At 40.7% G+C, this 19,724-nt stretch overlaps 1 long non-coding RNA gene across 1 annotated transcript in view; it reads right to left on the reverse strand.

The window, feature by feature from the left end:
• The window catches only part of LOC123464128, a 67,024-nt gene that overhangs the window by 29,476 nt on the left and 17,824 nt on the right, over positions 1 to 19,724 (reverse strand). The window lies entirely within an intron of this gene.

Here is a 19,724-nt window from a genome sequence, read left to right on the forward strand (position 1 = left end):
TGTGATTGCATTTGAGGCCTATTCCATGGGAGGAAATTCCAACCTGTTACTGAAAACCTAATCAAATTCCTATTGTTGTCTGGCTAAATGCATACTTTATACCCACAAACTGCCCTCTAAATAATTATGATTATGTCCATACATTATTCTACCCTCACTTTTGGTTAGAGAAGCTTCTATTTTCAGAGAGTGGTGACCACTAGGGAGAATCAAAACTCATGAAAGTGCTAAGAAGTGACAGTAGAATGTTCATCACTAAGTGGGACATCTTTATCACACCCTCCAAGGCTCCGGAACCATTTTGGAAGAGGTAGCAGAAAGAATGTAAGAGCCAAAGGAAGGGGAGGAATGCTTGGCAATACTGTCTTCCAGATACAAACTGGCCATGGTATTCATGACCTCACAGTAGCTGACACTATCTACACAAGACCTGCACAGTAGGAGGGGAAAATATAATGACATCAAAATAGAAGAGAGACTAGTTAGAAATAAGGAATGCAGCCAGGCATGGTGGTGCACACCTTTAATCCCAGCACTCGGGAGGCAGAGGTAGGAGGATTGCCGTGAGTTCGAGGCCACCCTGAGACTCCATAGTGAATTCCAGGTCAGCCTGGGCTGGAGTAAGACCCTACCTTGAAAAACAAAACAAAACAAAAAAGAGAAAAAAAAAAAAAGAAATAAGGAATGCATGGAGGAGCGACTTGGGAAGGGGGACGGGGAGGGCAGTGGAAGGGGATTATGATCATGGTGTATTGTCTATATGTGCAGAAGTTGCTAAAGTTTTTTTGAAAAAATAAAAAGCTTGGTGTGGTAGAGCACACCTTTAACCACAATACTCAGGAGGTCAGGTAGGAGGACTGCTGTGAGTTCAAGGCCAGCCAGACTACATAATAAATTCCAGGCCAGCCTGGGCTAGAGCAAGACCCTACCTTGGGAAAAAAAAGAAAGAAAAGTTGTGGAGCAAATGTTTATGGGAAGGTCCAGGTGCAGTGGGTACCCACTGAACAAACATGTAAGCACTACTTCATAGCACATTGTTCTGTGGACTTGGTGGTAAGTCACCATACTCCTCATGAGTCAATGAATTTTGTCATACATTTTGAACAAATTATTTACATAAATAGAAGTATATTTGTTTGAGGGGTCGTTAAGGTACTTGTCTGTGAAGTCAAAGGACCCAGGTTTGAATCTTCACTACCCACATAAAGCCAGATACACAAAGTAGCACATCCATCTGGAGTTCCTTTGCAGTAGCTGGAAGCCCTGGCATGTCTATTCTCTCTCTCTCTCTCTCTCTTTATCTGCATCTCTCTCTCTCTCTCTCTCTCTCTCAAGTAAATAAATTTAAAAGTAAAAAGTAAGTTTGTTCAAAATTCCACACATTCTTGGGGCAGTACTAGGCAAAGTCATAGAGAGTTTTGCAAGATCACTTGGGGATTAAAAGATAAGCAGGGACTTCCAGTTAAGATGGCAGCATAGGAACCATGCAAAAGCCTAGGGGGGAAAAAGCCCCCCCCCAAAAAAAGTCCCAGCAAAATATACACTTTTACTAAAAAGTGAGGTTTATAGGAAATTGAAATGGCAGCAGAGAAGTAGGAGAGATCCAGAGCATCCAGAGCCCACATAGGCCAGCAGAAGCAGCTCCAGCAGTGGAAAACTCAAGAAATGTGAAGGGAAAATGGCAGTGAAAAATGGAGGAGCAGATCACAAGGTAGAAGAACACGTGAACCAGTGAGAGAACTAGAGCCAGCATCAACAGCCTCCCCTCCCCCACCACCAGTGCCCAGCTCCAGCGAACAGACCAGTGATCCAGCGACTCAGCCAGAATACTTGAACCCACAGTGCACCAAAGAGAAGCACAGCATAACTGAGGACAAAATCATCCCAAAAGGTAACTGGGATTACACCAGGTCAGTACCCACCTAATAAACCTGGTATATAGGACTGAACAAGAAGTGCTAAATGCACCTTCCATATCAGGATAAATTATATGTCAAATCTGATGGATGGTCAGATTTGCCATTCTTAAATAAGCTATGTTTTAGGATTGTTATTTATTGCTTCTTGTTTTATAGTGGCTTTGTTTCTTCTTCTGTTATACACTAGGAAAGGGTCTGACCTGGTCACAAGCTGAATTACAACCCTCAACAGACCAGAAATCTTAAGCTCCTTGTCAGGGTTAAGGGAGTGAGTGGGGCACCACAGACCCTGAGGGACAGAGGATCTGATTATCATAATACCCACTCCTGGATAAACATTTGTGCTGTTTTTCATTGAAAGTATACACTGTTTAGTTAAATTTAAGTAACTATCTGTATTTGGTTCCACTAAGCCTACATGAATAGTCTCATAGCAGGCAAATCCAACACCTAGGGACACTTTTGTAGATAGTGTGACAGTCTTGAGAGCCACACCTAGCAACTTAAGCTCCTACCCTGAAGATATATAACATCAGATTGACTGATACATCTAATAATACCCAGCTAACAAGAAAATCCAACCATTAAATAATCCAGGATGCAAAAATATATACATTATAACACAAGAAACACCAAAAATCAAGATAATATAAATCCACCAAAAAGTATTAATGCATTAATGCTAGTGAGAATGAGTTAGAGGAAATGCCTGAGAAAGATTTCAAAAGAATGATTATAAATATGTTCAAAGAATTCAAAGAAGAAATCCAAGGAATAAAAGAGGAAATGAAAGGAATCAAAGATACAGGACACCAATTTAATGAAATAAAGAGGTCAATATAAGACATAGATAAGGAAATAGAAATAATGAAGAAAAACCAGTCAGAATTACTAGCAATAAAGAACATGGTTAATGAAATAAAAAAAACTCTATAGAAAATCTCACCAGTAGAATGGATGGAGAGGACAGAATATCTAAGCTAGAAGACCAGGTGGCAGATCTAAAACAGTCCAACAAAGAGAAAGACAAACCAATAGAAAAGTATGAGTGGGAATTCAAGATATATGGGACACTGAAAAGATCAAACATAAGAATTCAGGGTATAGTAGAAGGAGAAGAATTTCACTCATAAAAGGTATCTTCAACAAAATCATAGAAGAAAACTTCCCCAAAATTGGGAAAGGGGTGCCAATGCAGATGAAGGAAGCCTTTAGAACACGAGCCTGACAAAACCTGGAAAGAACATCTCCTTGCCATATTATAATCAAACTACCAAACACACAAACCAAAGAAAAAATATTGAAAGCTGTTAGAGAGAAAAATCAAGTTACTTACAAAGGCAAACCTATCAGGATTACAGCAGATTACTCAACACAAACTTTAAAAGCCAGAAGGGCATAGAGTATTGTACTCCAAGTTCTGAAAGATAAGAACGGTCAACCAAGGTTACTTTATCCTGCAAAGCTATCCATTCAAATAGACAGAGAAATAAGGACATTCCATGACAAAAGCATGCTAAAGGAGTATTTGAAGATAAAACCAGATCCACAGAAAATACTTGAAAGAATCCTCCATGCTGAAGAGAAAGAAAAGCACACATATAAAGAACCGGGGAAAAACAAACAATACTCAAATACTACTTACCACAAAAGAGCAAAGGTAAAACCAGAAGAACTACAAAAAAATTGCAAAAATAAATACACACCTTTCAATAATATCTCTTAATAACAATGACCTCAAGGCCCCAACCAAAAGACATGGGTTTGTGGACTGAGTTAAAAAGCAAGATACTTCAACTTGTTGCCACCAACAAACACACCTTTCTACAAAGGATGGAAACTATCTTAGGGTAAAATGTTGGAAAACGCTGTTTTAAGCAAATGGACCAAGAAAACGAGCAGTGGTTGCTATCCTAATATCTAACAAGGTAGGCTTCAGTCCAACATGAGTTAAGAAAGATAAGGAAGGTCACTTTATATTGTTTAAAGACACACTCCAACAGGAGGACATTACAATCCTAAACATATATGCACCTAACATGGGGGCTCCCAAATTCATCAAACAAATGCTATTAGAACTAAGGTCACAGATAACACCAAACACAGTGGTGGTGGGTGACTTCAACACCCCACTCTCATCAATTGACAGGTCATCCCAGGAAAAAATAAACAGAGAGGCATCTGGACTAAATGAAGTTATAGAATGAATGGACCTAACAGATATCTACAGGACATTTCATCCAAATGATGCAGAATATACATTCTTTTCAGCAGCACATGGACCATTCTCTAAAATACACCATATATTAGGACACAAAGCAAATCTTAACAAGTACTGGAAAATCGAAATAATTCATTGAATTCTATCTGACCACAATGGAATCAAACTACAAATCAATAGCAAGAAAAGCTGTACAGCATACACAAAATCATGGGAACTAAACAACACACTACTAAATGATGAATGGGTCAATGAAGAAATCAAGAAGGAAATAAAAAGTTTATAGAGTCAAATGATAATGAGAACATAACATACCAAGATCTCTGGGACACAATCAAGGCAGTCCTAAGAGGTAAATTTATAGCATTAAGTGCCTATATTAAGAAATTAGAAAGGTCGCAAGTAAATGAACTAATGCTTCACCTTAAAGCCTTGGAAAAAGAAGAACAAGGCAAACCAAAAATCAGTACATGGGAAGAAATAATAAAGATTGGGGCAGAAATTAATGAAATACAAGCAAAAAAAGTCCAAAGAATCAATGAAAAAAGTGGTGGTTCTTTGACAGGATAAAAAAGATTGACAAACCCTTACCAAATCTGACCAAAAGAAAGAGAGAAGAGACACAAATTAATAAAATTAGAGATGAAAAAGGCAAAATCACAACAGATTCCAGAGAAATACAAAAAATCATAGGTACATACTATAAAAAATTATACTCCACTAACTATGAAAATCTGAAAGAAGCGGATGATTTCCTTGATGTATATGACCTACCTAAATTAAATCAAGATGAGATAAAAACTTAAATAGACTTATAACAAGCATGGAGATCCAAGCAGTTATCAAAAATCTCCCAAATAAAAAAAGTCCAGGTCCAGATGGATTTACTGCTGAATTTTACCAGACCTTCAGGGAAGAACTAACAACGTTTCTTAAGCTTTTCCATAAAATAGAAAAAAAAAAAAAAAAGGAATCCTACCAAACTCCTTGTACAAAGCCAGCATCACCCTGATACCAAAACAAGGCAAAGATAGAACCAAAAAAGAAAATTACAGACCAATCTCCCTCATGAACATAGATGCAAAAATTCTCAACAAAATATTGGCAAACATAATACAAGAATATATCAGAAAGATCCTTCACCCTGACCAAGTAGGCTTCATCCCAGAGATGCAGGGATGGTTCAACATACGCAAATCGATAAATGTAATACGTTATATAAATGGACTGAAGGACAAAAATCATATGATCATCTCATTAGATGCAGAAGAAGCATTTGACAAAGTCCAACACCCCTTCATGATAAAAGTCCTACAGAGACTAGGAATAGAAGGATCATATCTCAATATAATAAAGACTATGACAAGCCTACAACCAACATATTACTAAATGGGGAAAAACTGGAAGCTTTTTCTACTAAAATCAGGAACAAGACCAGGGTGTAAACTGTCTCCATCTTTATTTAATATAGTACTGGAAGTCTTAGCCATAGCAATAAGGCAAGAGATGCACATAAAAGGGGTACAAATTGGAAAGGAAGAGATCAAGTTATCATTATTTGCAGATGACATGATTCTATATATAAAGGACCCTAAAGAATCTACCAGCAAACTGTTAGAGCTGATAAACACCTAGAGCCATGTAGCAGGATCCAAAATAAATACACAGAAATCAGTGGCATTCCAATATGCTAACAACAAACACACAGAGGATGAAATCAGAGAATCACTCCCATTCACAATTGCATCAAAGAAAATAAAGTACCTTGGAATAAACCTAACCAAGGAAGTAAAGGATCTCTACAATGAAAACTATAAAACACTCAAGCGAGAAATTGCAGAAGACACTAGGAGATGGAAAAACATCCCTTGTTCCTGGATCGGAAGAATATTGTGAAATGGCAATCTTTCCAAAACCAATCTTCACATTTAATGTAATCCCCATCAAAATTCCAATGGCATTCTTCACAGAAATAGAAAAAAACAATCCAAAAATTCATTTGCAATCACAAAAAAAAACTCGAATATCTAAAATAATACTGAGCAACAAAAGTAAGTCTGGTGGTATCACCATACCTGATTTTAACCTATACTACAGAGCCACAGTAACAAAAACAGAATGGTACTGGCACAAAAGCAGACATGTAGATCAAGGGAACAGAATAGAGGACCCAAGTACAAGTCCAGGTAGCCATAGCCACCTGATATTTGACAAAAATGCCAAAAATGCTCATTGGAGAAAAGACGGCCTCTTTAGTAAATGGTGCTTGGAAAACTGGATATGTATCTGTAGAAGGATGAAAATAGATTCTTCTCTCTCTCCATGCACAAGAATTAAGTCCAAATGGATTAAAGACCTTAACATCAGACCTGAAACTCTGAAACTGCTAGAGGAAAAATGGAGGGGAAATCCTTCAACATATTGGTCTTGACAAAGAGTTTCTGAATATAACCCCAATTGCTCAGGCAATAAAGCCACAGATTGACTGCTGGGACCTCATGAAATTACAAAGATTTTGTACAGCAAAGGACACTGTGAATAAAGCAAAGAGGCAACCTACAGAATGGGATAAAAATCTTTGCCAGCCTGATGTGTAATCTGATAGAGAATTACTATCTAGGATATACAAAGAACTCAAAAACTTAAATAACAAGAAATCAAACAAGCCCATTAAAAAATGGGCTATGGTACTAAATACAGAGTTCTAAAAAGAAGAAACATGAATGGTTTATAAGCATCTAAAAAAATGTTGTACATCCCTAGTCATCAGGGAAATGCAGATGAAAAATTATGTTGAGATTCCATCTCACTACTGTCAGATTGGCTACCACCATGAAAACAAATGACCATAAATGCTAGCGAGGATGAAGAAAAAGAGGAACCCTCTTCACTGATGGTGGGAATTCAATCTGGTCCAGGCATTGTGGAAATCAGTATGGAGGTTCCTAAGACAGCTTAAAATTGATCTAACATATGACCCAGCTATAGCACTCCTAGGCATATATCTGAAGGACTCATCTCATTTCCTTAGAAGTACATGAACTACCATGTTTATTGCTACTCAATTCACAACAGCTGGGAAATGGAACCAGCCTAGATGTCCCTCAACTGATGAATGGATAATGAAGATATGGCACATTTATACAATGGAGTTCTACTTAGCGGTTTAAAAAAAAAATGAAGTGATGAAATTTGCAGGAAAATGGATGGATCTAGAAAGTATTATATTAAGTGAGGTAACACAGGCCCAGAAAGTCAAGCATCGCATGTTGTCTCTCATATGTGGATCCTAGCTACAGATTTCCGGGCTTCTGTGTGAGAAGGAAAAAACTCAGTAGCAGAGGCCAGTAAGCTGGAAAAGAGATAGAAAGGGAAGAGGAAGGAAGGGAGGGAGTACTTAATAGGATGGTATTGTATATGTGTAAGCAGAACAGATTAATGGGGGTTAAAAGGCCCAAAATGAGGTCTGGGCAAGAGATTGAGTAAAAGAAAGGTGGAGGGACAGCTAATCAAAATCTAAGAGGATATAAATAAAACCCATGTAATCCTACTTTTTTGGACAATGGCACACCCAGGAGCCGTAGATTGTTGCTAGAAAATTTTCAGTGTCAGGGATGGGATATCTTCCAGCAAATTGTTGGCCAGGGAGATCCCTGATACCTCCAAAACATTATAGGCCATTGCCGAGGCCCTTGGTTTCCCACCAGGATTAGATGGCAAGACCCTATTGCTGAAGACTCCACATACTTAGGCTGCAAGGCCACTGAGAAATCCTGCTGGAAGTGAGCTGATAACCTCCTCCAGGTAGACCTGCTGACAGAAAGCTGGAAGAAGCCATTCTACATGCAGTTCAATGGGAGAAAGTGATATCACCAGTGAAGATACTCAACAGTGGACACTGCAAGCCTTATATTAAGCCAGACAGGTCAAATGAGGCAATGGGTGCAATAGTGACACATCTGTTATGGTGGAAACCAAGTGACCTCTAATTGGATTGGAGGCCAATTCCATGGGAGGGAATACATCCCTGATACTGAAAACTTAAAACAGGAGTAGTCATGAGCCCTAGGGGCTAACATCTGCTGATGTCTGGCTAAATGTATATACTATGTTCATCAAACTGCCCAGTAAGCACTTCTCTTAATATTCATACTCTTATATTAATGCTACTCTAACTTTTTGTAGAGAATCTTCTCTTTTCAGATGGCAGTGACTTTGGGATGACTCAGAAGGTATCATGGTACTGGAAAGAAGTGACTGGAGTACTGAGTAATATCTCTATCACACCTTCCAAGGCTCAGGGTCTAATGCAGAAGAGGTGGCAAAAAGAATGTAAGAGCCAAAGGAAGGATAGGATGCCTTAAAACGTGCTCCCTCCAGACATAAAATGGCCTGGATATCCATGACCTATAATGCCTGACACTACCTACACAAGACCATCATAAGAGGAGGAAAAGATCACAACACCAAAATAAAAGAGAGACTGAGATTGGGCAGGGATATGATGGAGAATGGAATTTCAAAGGGGAAAGTGGGGGGGGGGAGGGAGGGTATTATCATGGAATTTTTTTTTACAACCATGGAAGATGTTAATAAAAATTGAGATAAAAAAGATAAGCAGTTTTTCCCATGTAACCCTGGGCTACAGTGAAATGCAAAAACCCCAAAAGAAAATGGACAGATTATAAATAAGCTTGGGGTGGATTTGTTATGATAAGGACAGATAATAACATTGAAGATTCAATGACAGAATGAATAATAAAACTATGAATGAAGCCATAACAGTGTCTAAGGTATCCTTGCCTGTTATAAAAATTTTAATTTATATATATATATATATATATAAATTATTAAATTTTTTTTACTTGCAAGGGGAGAGAGAGAATGTATGGGTACTCCAGGGTCTCTTGCCATTCCAAATGAACTCCAGACACATGTGCTACTTTGTACACCTGGCTTTATGTGGGTACTGGAAAATTGAACCTAGGCCATCAAGCTGTGTAAGCAAGCACCTTTAAGTGCTGGGCCTTCTCTCCAGCCCTATTTTACCTTTCAGATGTGTGACTTTGGCAGAATTTCTTCTTCTTTGGGCTTTTGTGCCTTTGCTTATAAAACTAAAATAATAATATTTATTCAGAAACTTTTAGGAGTAAATTACACATATCAACTTTAATTTTTGAAAACTTTTTTATTGACAATTGTCATACATGTATATATTTTGACCTGCATCCCCTCCCACTACCTTCTCCCACCTTCTTATTCCCTCCCTCTCCCCTCCCCACCTTCCTTCACTGAATCCCTTTTCCAACTAGTCCCTCATCTATTCTTTTTTTTTTTTTTTTTTGGCCCTCTTCCCTCAGCCACGATTGATCAAATGTTGATGGGCTCAGTGCTGTTCAGGCCTTGTGCAGGTAACAGCAGTGCCTGTGAGGTAGGGACTGCAAGGGGTATTTCATGTCTGGACAATAACATTCAGAAGCACTCTCCACTACATATGGCTCTTACATTCTTTCCTCCCTTTCTTTCACAATAGCCACATTAATTTTCTTAGTTTTGTCAACACATACAACTGTAGATGGTTATTCTTTGAGAATAGAGAGAGCAGCTTATGCATTCTTTGTTTGTTTTTTTGAGACAGAGTCTCACATAGCCCAGGCTGGCCTTGAACTTTCTATGTAGATGAGGATGACTTTAGTCTCTCAACCCTCTTCATTCACCAGTCGATTGCTCAGATTACAGGCACATGCCACCACACTTGTGTCCAGTTATGGATTTTAAGAGTCAATCTGAGGCCAGGCATGGTGGCAAACACCTTTAATCCCAGCACTTGGGGCAGAGGCAGGAGGATCATCATGGGTCTGAAGCATGTGGACTACAGGGTGAACATGAGAATGAGAATGAAGACAAGTAGAGGAGGCACTGCATGAAGACGCCAGAGAAGATGGACTTCGTGCGCTGCTAGACTTCACAGTTCACTTATCCTTTAACTTCGGCAAATACTCCAGGCCTGGCATTAATTTATTTCTTTATTTATGAAAGGGGGGCAGACAGAGAAAGAGAATGGGCATGTCAGAACCTCCAGCCATTGCAAACAAACTCCAGACACATGTGCCACTTTGTGCATCTGGCTTACGTGGGTTCTGGGGAATTGAACCTGGGTCCTTCAGCTTTGCAGGCAAGCACCTTAACCAGTAAACAATCTCTCCAGTCCTTCTTTTCTCTTTCTGAAAAGAGCATTTGGGGGTTGGATGTTGGGTTCCTGGAAACTAAAGACTTAATGAGGATGCTAAAGGGAAGACCAGGACAAATCACCCAATCTCTTTATATAAGTGTTGAGTACAGCCAACTCCAAACAGGTAAACAGAGTGGCTTAGAAATCAGGTGTGGTGGCGCATACTTGGAGTTCCAGCACTGGGAGGTGGAGGCAGGAGGATCAGGAATTCAAGGTCATCCTTGGCTACATAGCAAGTTCAAGGCCAGATTGGACTACATGAGACCCTATTTCAAAAAAAAAAAAAAGTTGCTTAGGCAGTCTTACTTTCAAATGCTCTAGTAAATAGTTGATGAAAGACAAACAGTTCACCACATAGTTCCACGTGGGGTAGGTATGTGTATATGTAATCAGCTGCTACCATATATAAGCAATCTTTAATAATATTATCACATTATTACTTGCCAATCTATTTTTTCATCCCTTGAGGTGGGGTATGTGACGACAAGCAGAGCATTTAAAAAACATGATGACAATTTCAAAAGTACTTCTTCCAGGTGTGTGGGGGAATCTCAACTGAAAACTTTTAGTGCCAAGGTGCCAGAGGAGGAAACACTGGCCTGTCCATCAGGGGAAAGAACGTGGAGTTGCCAGCACAAAGAAGGGAAGGGAGAGTGGAGAGTGGAGCCCGCTGGGGAGAGGAGTGACAGCGAGGTGGGGAGAAGCCAGGGCTGGCGACTCTGGCCATGTCACTCCATGACAGTCATAGGTGACATAAATGTCTGGAAATAACACCCAAGCTCCCTGACTATCTGCCATCACAGCCCACGTGTATAGAGCGGGCACTCTTGTGATGTCTGCCCCTCATCTGTCTTATGTACTCCCTTCTGTAAGGTTCATTAAGCTCATAAGAGTGTATAAAAAAAATTAAATGTGAAAAGGAAAGCAGCTTAGGGATGACGCTAGATTGGGATTGTGCCCAGAAGGGCCACCTTAACACCATGGTTGCTTAAGGCAAACGAATAACAAGAATGGAACCTGCTCCACCACTGCTGCACGGGGAGGTAAAAAGGAAGGGGGGCTCTTCTCAGCCTCAGCATCCCTGTTCCTCCTTTGATGCTCTCATGAGACCTGCCTTCGAGTTTTCCTGTGGTAGTAGTCAACAATAGAACCTACTGAGGAAACAGGTAAACTCATGCTTACTAACTTCCTCTAGGGTCTCAACCATGCCCATATGCTTATCACACAATTCCCCAACTGGCCCTCTCCTTTCTTCTCTTCCAGGGCCATATTATTTATTCTCTCTCTCTCTCCCTCCCTCCTTCCCTTCCTTCTCCCTTTTTCTTCTTCTTCCTCCTCTTCTTCTCTGTTTCTCTCTCTCTTTTTCTCTCTCTGAAACAGGGTCTCAAGCAGCCCAGTTGGCCTGGTATTCTTTGGCTCTGGACTCAAGTGATCCTTCTATCTCAGTATCCTAGTTAGCTGGGACTGTAGGCCCAAGGCCATTCCTGGCTTCTCTCTTATTTTCCTCAGAGTCTAGTAAGAAATCCCTCCACTCTCCTTGAATCTCTAAAATGCCATACAGCTTCCTCAGTCCTCAGAAGCCTGCTCCTCACTGACTGCCACACAGTAAAAATACAAGTGATCAGATGGGATTCAAGTCCCCGCACTGAATTTCCTATTTTTCTTGCCTCTACTCTCATTTATTCTCTTTTGTTTCTGATTGCAAAGGAAGAGGTCTCCCCCTGCAAGTTGTGGCCATATTCCTCTACATCTTTTCCATTATTGCTCCCCCCCCCCACCATGGAGCCTTTAAGACATTTCTTCTGCTTAGTCTCTGTCCACACCTCATAAAATTTTAATACCTTAATATCTGGTTACACACCGTGGCTCTTTGGACGGCCACCAGCCACTGAAATATCTAGTATATCTTTGCCTGCTCCTTTGAGAATGCATCACTGAAAGCCAATTGCTCCACACATTCTCAGAAGTTTTGCTCCTCTCATGGGTCCTTCCCTGGTGACTTATACCCAATTCCACCATCCCACGCTTTCCCTCTCTCTTCGGTCTTCTCTTTTCCTCAGCTTTGGTCTCCTCTTTTCCTATTATAACCTTACTGCTCAAAAGGCATGCTATGTTCAGGTCTGCATTCTTCCTCTGTTTCTACTAACCTGTCCTCCATTATGGGAAAACTCCTTCTGTCCCATACAGGCTTTTTCGCCAGCAATCCCTTGTGGAAGACACAAGCAGTGCTTACAAGGAGCGAGAAAACCCGAATGCTGTTTTACCTCAAGGTTATGAACACCTGGAGCTCTTCTCTCAGCTCTACTGAGGCATGACTGACAAAAATTGTTTATTTTAGGGTATATAGATGATGCTTATGTTTACATTGGGGAATGTTTGCTGCAATCAAGCTAGTAACATGTTTATCATCTCATCTGGTTACCTTTTTGTTGTAATGAATTCTTTCATTTAGCAAATGTCAAATATATATTATATGAGCTATAGTTATATGCTGTGCAACACGTCTCCATTCCATATTAATCTTATAACTGAAGTCTTGTACCCTTTGATCCATATTTCCAGTTGTCTCCCAGCTCATTCCCGTAACCACCATTTCACTGTTACTATGAGTTCAATTTTTCTTTAGACGCCAAATGTGAGAACATGCATATTTGTCTTCTATGATTGGCTCATTTAACTTGGTTGTCAAAAATGGTAGGATTGGGGCTGGAGAGATGGCTTAGCAGTTAATACAATTGCCTGTGAAGCCTAAGGACCCAGGTTTGATTCCCCCATATCCACACAAGCCAGATGCATATGGGGGTGCCTGCATCTGAAGTTTGTTTGCAGGGGCTGGAGGCCCTGGTGTGCCCATTCTATCTGCCTGTTCTTCTCTTTCTCTCCCTCTCTCTCTCAAATAAATAAATAAATAAATATTTTTTTAAGGGTAGGGTTTCCTATTTTTCAAGGTTGAATAGTATTCCACTATGTAAACATACCACATTTTCTTTATTATCTTTGTTGTAATTTTAGGTTACTTCCATAGCTTGACTGTTATGAATGATAAGGTAATTAACATGAAAATTTCTGAAGCTTTTAGGTAAATGTCATCTTGGAATCCTGGCAGGCTAAGTTCTTAGTGGAACTAACATAAGACTCCCTAAACTCAAGAACAGCATGGCTAGCTCCAACCAACCATGTAAAAGCTCAGAATATAATTTGACTTTAAATGTCTTCCAAAGGCAGATACACTAAAGGCATAGTTGCAGCCTGAGGCATTAGGAGATGTGTAACCTTTAGAAGTTGAGGCCTACAGTAAGCACTTCTCTTAATATTTATACCCTTATATTAATGCTACTCTCACGTTGTGTAGAGAATCTTCTCTTTTCAGATGGCAGTGACCTTGGGATGACTCAGAAGGTATCATAGTGCTGGAAAGAAGTGACTGGAGTACTGAGTAACATCTCGATCACACTTTTCACAGCTCAGGGTCTAATGTGGAAGAGGTGGCAGAAAGAATGTAAGAGCCAAAGGAAGGGTAGGACTCCTTACAATGTGCTCCCTCCAGACACAAAATGGCCTGCATATCCATGATCTCATAGTGCCTGACACTACCTACACAAGACCATCATAAGAGGAGGAAAAGATCATGACATCAAAATAAAAGAGAGACTGATTGAGATTGGGCAGGGATATGATGGAGAATGGAATTTCAAAGTGGAAAGTGGGGGGGAGGGTATTACCATGGGATATTTTTTATAATCATGGAAAATGTTAATAAAAATTGAGAACAAAGCCGGGCGTGGTGGCGCATGCCTTTAATCCCAGCACTCGGGAGGCAGAGGTAGGAAGGTCGCTGAGAGTTCGAGGCCACCCTGAGACTACATAGTGAATTCCAGGTCAGCCTGAGCCAGAGTGAGACCCTACCTCGAAAAAAAAAAAAAAAATGGGAACAAAAAAAGAAGGTGGGGCCTAAAGGAAGAAAATGAAGTCATAGGGCATGCTCTTACAGGGGATTTTTGGGACCTTAGGCCATTCCTCTTGATTTCCGTCTCACTTCCTGGATGCCAAAGTTGAGCAGATTTATTCCACCACATGCTCCTTACCATGATATCAGCCTCATCACAGGACCAAAAGCAATGGAGCCAACCACCCATGGACAGAAACCTCTAAAAGCAAAACAAACCTCTCTTCCTTCTAAGCTGATTTATCTCACATATTTTGCCACAATGATAGATGGCTGACTAACACACCTCCAGAGTGGTTTTAAATAGCATTAGCAGGGCTGGAGAGATGGCTTAGAAGTTAAGGTGCATGCCTGTGAAGCCTAAGGACCCAGGTTTGATTTCCCAGGACCTATATAACACAGATGCAAAAGGTGGCACATGCATCTGGAGTTTGTTTGCGGTGGATGGAGGTGTGGCCATTGTCTTTTTCTCTCTGTGTCTATCTCTCCCTCTCTCAAATAAATAAATAAATAAAATATTTTTTGAAATAGCATTAACATTCCTTTCTAGCAGTTAAGAAATCCCTGACTTACGCCCTGACTCCAAGAACTACTGTGTTCTCTGGGTGCATTCCTATGTCTCACAAACACAGAAACTTAGATTTGTTCTCTGTTCTTCGTTTGTTGCCTTTTTACCTCTGGTGGTCCTTTATTCTTTGTGCTATTTTTTTTTGGGGGGGGGGCTATAATCCATAGAAATAAAACCATCCTACATAAGGATATAGACACAGACATGTCCTTTTTTAGTATTAATGCCAAAACCTGAATGTCTGATGCAGGCAAGGCTGCAAAGCAGTCATGCAGGAGGACAGTAGGCAGCTCCTAAAGGAATGAGTCACACGTGTAAATATTGAACGTCAGAGACTTGAGAGGTGAACCTCTTAAGAAAACAAAGCTGCAGAAAAAATATACAGATTTTCTTCAAAGTTTTTATTTATTTAGTTGTCTGGGGAGGGATGTGGTAGGTATACCAGGGCCTCTTGACACTGCAAACAAAAGGTAGATGCTTGCACCACTTTTTGCTTCTGGCTTATGTGAGTGGCTTTGGAATTGAACGTGGCCTGCAGGCCTTACAGGCAAGTGCCTTTAGCCGCTGAGAAATCTTCCTAGCCCCACCCCAGTGTTTTTTAACAACCAAAACCAATTATCCCAAAGCCACCTTTCTGGTGTCTTCCCTGAGACTTGAGTGTCCCTTCTTGGGCACCTTTCTGAGGCACCTTTCTGAGGCACAAAAGGGTCTTCCATTTCTTATTCCTCCTTCTCCATCCTTACTCCCCACTCCAACTCTCATCTGGTATGCAGAGTTAATAGAGGGGGAAAAAGGAAAGAGATAGAGCTAATGATGATTTTTGACACTATTCAGCAGTAAGTCCTCTCTGAAAGACTGAGGTGTCAGTAGAGGTCCCCAACATGAAAGACCACTCAGGATCTCAAAAGAGAACCCTCTGTGACCAACTTCAACTTCAAGCCCAAAGGCTCAGAAGACCAAGGATGGACAGAGACCTGGCACACCCCCCCCCAGCACCACAGCCGTGCTTGAGTACTTTATTCAAATTTGCAGCACTCAAAAAGACTGTGGAACCACAAGTCTATATCATTGCTGTGGCCCATGCAAGACGTCCTGAGGCACTAGAAAATTTTGAAGCCATTAGATTTCAAAGGACAAAGTTTCTCCAGCTACACCCCAACATACCAGAAAATGACTACACTCACTAGGGGAGGAGCTGACCTTCTTGCAAATAGGGACCAGTGAATAAATTACTTGTTGGGAAAGTAGATGTCACAATGCATGCCCTAAAATCATATCCTATGATCACACCATTTAAAAGTACATGGTTTGTAATGACACACCATGTGTAAGTGCCTCGAGAAACAAATATGAATTTGTATAGGCCTGTGCCATACATAGCTCTAAACAATAATGTAAAGACAGCGGGAGGCAACATCAAAACTGACTGGAGTTTGAGATATACCATCATAGGAGAAAGATAAAGGATGAAATTGCTGTGTTTAGAAAAAGTGTCAAAAGCCTTCTGAGCTGTGAAATGCAAGGTTCACCCTGCTCTCCCACATCCCCTGGGCATAACTAGTGGAAGAAGCTTTGATCAAGAAGTTAAATTATTCTACAAAGACAAGTAATGGGGATGTGGGAGTTAACTACTGGCACAGACAGCAGGCACTGGAAGCCTGGACAAAGAGAGTTTAGCTTTGAAGTGTGCCCTTGTGCCAGTGTGGGCTGCCCCACTGCACGGAGCCAGACAAAACCAAGGTTCTGGCCTTTCTTGTGGCAAATGTATAAATACAGTGGTACTTGTAATGACAAATAAAAATTTAAGAATAAGATGCTTAATTCTATCTGTTGGAAAATGAGGGAAGTAGCCTTCGAAGTTGTTTTAGGAACCTTGTAAGTTCTTTTCTGTCCTGTGGAAAGTATGAGTCTTTTTTCAAAGCTACAAAAGCCTATTTCTGGCTTTATTATCCTAGAACGTCTTTTTCAAAGACACACACACACACACACACACACACATACACACACAGGGTAGGGGGAGAGTGGCAGGCAATGAGATTACGATTCCACATCAAAACTTCTGTGAGCCAGGCATGGTGACACACACCTTTAATCCCAGCACTTGGGAGGCAGTAGGAGGATCACTGAGAGTTTGAGGCCACCCTAAGATTACATAGTGAATTCCAGGTCAGCTTGGGCTAGAGTGAAACCCTATCTCAAAAAAGGAAAGAGGGGGCTGGAGAGATGGCTTAGCGGTTAAGCACTTGCCTGTGAAGCCTAAGGACCCCAGTTCGAGGTTTGATTCCACAGGTCCCACATTTGCCAGATGCATAGGGGGGTGTACGTGTCTGGAGTAAGTTGGCAGTGGCTGGAGGCCCTGGCGTGCCTTTTCTCTCTCTCTCTCTCTCTCTCTCTCTCTCTCTCTCTCTCTCTCTCTCTGCCTCTTTCTCTCTATGCCTGTCAAATAAAAATAAACAAAAGGAAAACTGTGATCAGATAACAGTCTTAGATGAGCACTTGTTAACTTGCAAATATATCTCCTACCAGAAATAAATGAGAAGTTTGCTTTTTCCTCTAATTATGTCAATTAAATAAACAAAGATTGGTCATTCCAATTACCAGGTGAGGCTAGGATGCACTGTGTATGGCAAAAGGCACTTCAAAGTCCCCTTATCTGAGGATTCATGTTTTATTTATTTATTTGAGTTTTGTTTGTTTGTTGTTGAGACAAGGTCTCACTTAGTAGTCCAGGCTGGCCTAGGGCTCACTGTATAGGCCAGGATGACTTTAAAATTTTGGCAATCCTCCTGCCTCAGCCTTCAAGCTTTGAGATTACAAGTATGATCAGCGCTCCTGGCTTGAGAATTAAGTTGTTATTTACCTTGAGAACAAAGCAATGGGCTGTACCTGTCTGCCTATATAAAGGAGTGAGATTTCTTTATGTCTTCATTTTCTCTGAGCACTTGCCTGTGATTAACATCACATTCTGGCCTATTTGATAGCAAAGGGGTTCTTCCTCTGCTACCTTTGTGAAAAGTTTTTTTGGGGGTTGGGAGGAGATTTTATTTTTAAATATATTTTCCCCAGGCTGGAGGTATAACTTAGTGGTAAAGTACTTGCCTGGCATACACGAGATCCTCCAAAAAAAGAAGAAAGAAAGAAAGAAAGAAAGAAAGAAAGAAAGAAAGAAAGAAAGAAAGAAAGAAAGAAAGAAAGATAGAAAGAAACCTACAGTGAAACTTCAAATGGCTCATTAAATCAGTTGTGGTTATTTTGGCTGCTGGCTAAAAAAACAAATAAATAAAAATTTAAAAAGCTGGGTGTGGTGGTGCACACCTTTAGTCCCAGCACTTGGGAGGCAGAAGTAGGAGGATCTCCGTGAGTTTGAGGCCACCCCGAGACTACATACTTAATTCCAGGTCATCCTGGGCAAAAGTGAGACCCTACCCCAATCAAAGAAAGAAAGAAGTATTCTCCTAATCTATAGCATGTGCTTAAAAATCAAAAAGAGGGGAAAAGAAGTAGGTGGAGGCAGGGTCTTGAGAAATATGCATCCTAGTGGGAAGTGGGACCTTTAGAGAAAGCTGAATGTGGTGAGGAATGGTGGAGGAATTTCTAAGAGTGATGCTGACATTCAATTGCAAGCAATAAGTTATTCCGTGCAGAGCTATATGTCAGACATTGTTCTAAGTGACTGAATATGCTAACTCATTTGGCTTATGTAGCAGCTTGCATTATTTTTGTCAATTGTTTGTTCTCTCACTCCACATGTGACCTCATAACATACTAAAATGGGCAAGAAAGTCATCATAGGGTTGGAGAGATGACTCAGCAGTTAAGGCACTTGCCCACAAAGCCTAACGACCCAGGTTTGAGTTCCTAGTACCCGCAAAAAGCCATATGCATAAAGTGGGGCATGTGTCTGGAATTTGTTTGCAGTGGCTAGAGGCCCTGGCATGCCCATTCTCTCTTCTCTGTCTCTCTTTCTCTCCCCTTTCCTCCCTCTCTCCTTGCAAATAATTTTTTAAAAAGAAAGTCATCATAAAACACCAATGCAGCAATTGGAAGTATGGAGTCACTTTGGAAAGAGATGTGAAAAAAACTCTTCTCAAAGCCAAAAATAATCCTTGGTCTTGTTATTATAAACAATAGGAAATTTACCATTAACTAGAAGAAAGGAGGAGTGTCAAATGACAGATACGCAGTCCTGAGTACAGATGATATAGGTAGAAGTGGGCTGAGGAGACAGGGAATGGTAGCCACTAACAACCAGACACTGCTGGGAGGTTTGGAGGATGGAAGATAGGACTAGACTGACCTCCTTAGGCTTATCCTCACCACCAGCCAGCACACTGAGTCATTTTTGAGGTCTGAGTCCTGGTCTAGCCCAAGCCACAGACACATCCACTGTGAGCCACATACTAATAACGACTTAACTCACAAAAACCTACACAGGAATCTGTGCTGATGACAAAGCCTGAGTCCTGAACCATCTTCCTCCTCCTGTTTACAGAGTCCCTAGCCAGCACTGGTGTAACTGCTGTCCCAAACTAGTCTAACTGTTGTCCTTGCTGTTCTTGTGACCCATGAAGGATCAGGAGATATATTGGGGATAAAATTTAACCTGGAATCTACTGAAGAAGGACTATCCTCATTTGAGAATGACAAAGTTCATAGGAACTGCCAATCTCTGCTAAGTTCTATGTAGTTTTAATTTAGTTTATTTATTTAAGAGAGAGAGAGAGAAAGAGAGAGAGAGAGAGAGCACACATACCAGGGCCTCTTGCCACTGCAAATGAACTCCAGACACATACCTCACTTTGTGCATCTGGCTTACATGGGTCCTAGGAAATCAAACC

Source organism: Jaculus jaculus, chromosome 1 (assembly GCF_020740685.1).
Source record: "Jaculus jaculus isolate mJacJac1 chromosome 1, mJacJac1.mat.Y.cur, whole genome shotgun sequence".
In the NCBI taxonomy this organism is placed as follows: domain Eukaryota; kingdom Metazoa; phylum Chordata; class Mammalia; order Rodentia; family Dipodidae; genus Jaculus; species Jaculus jaculus.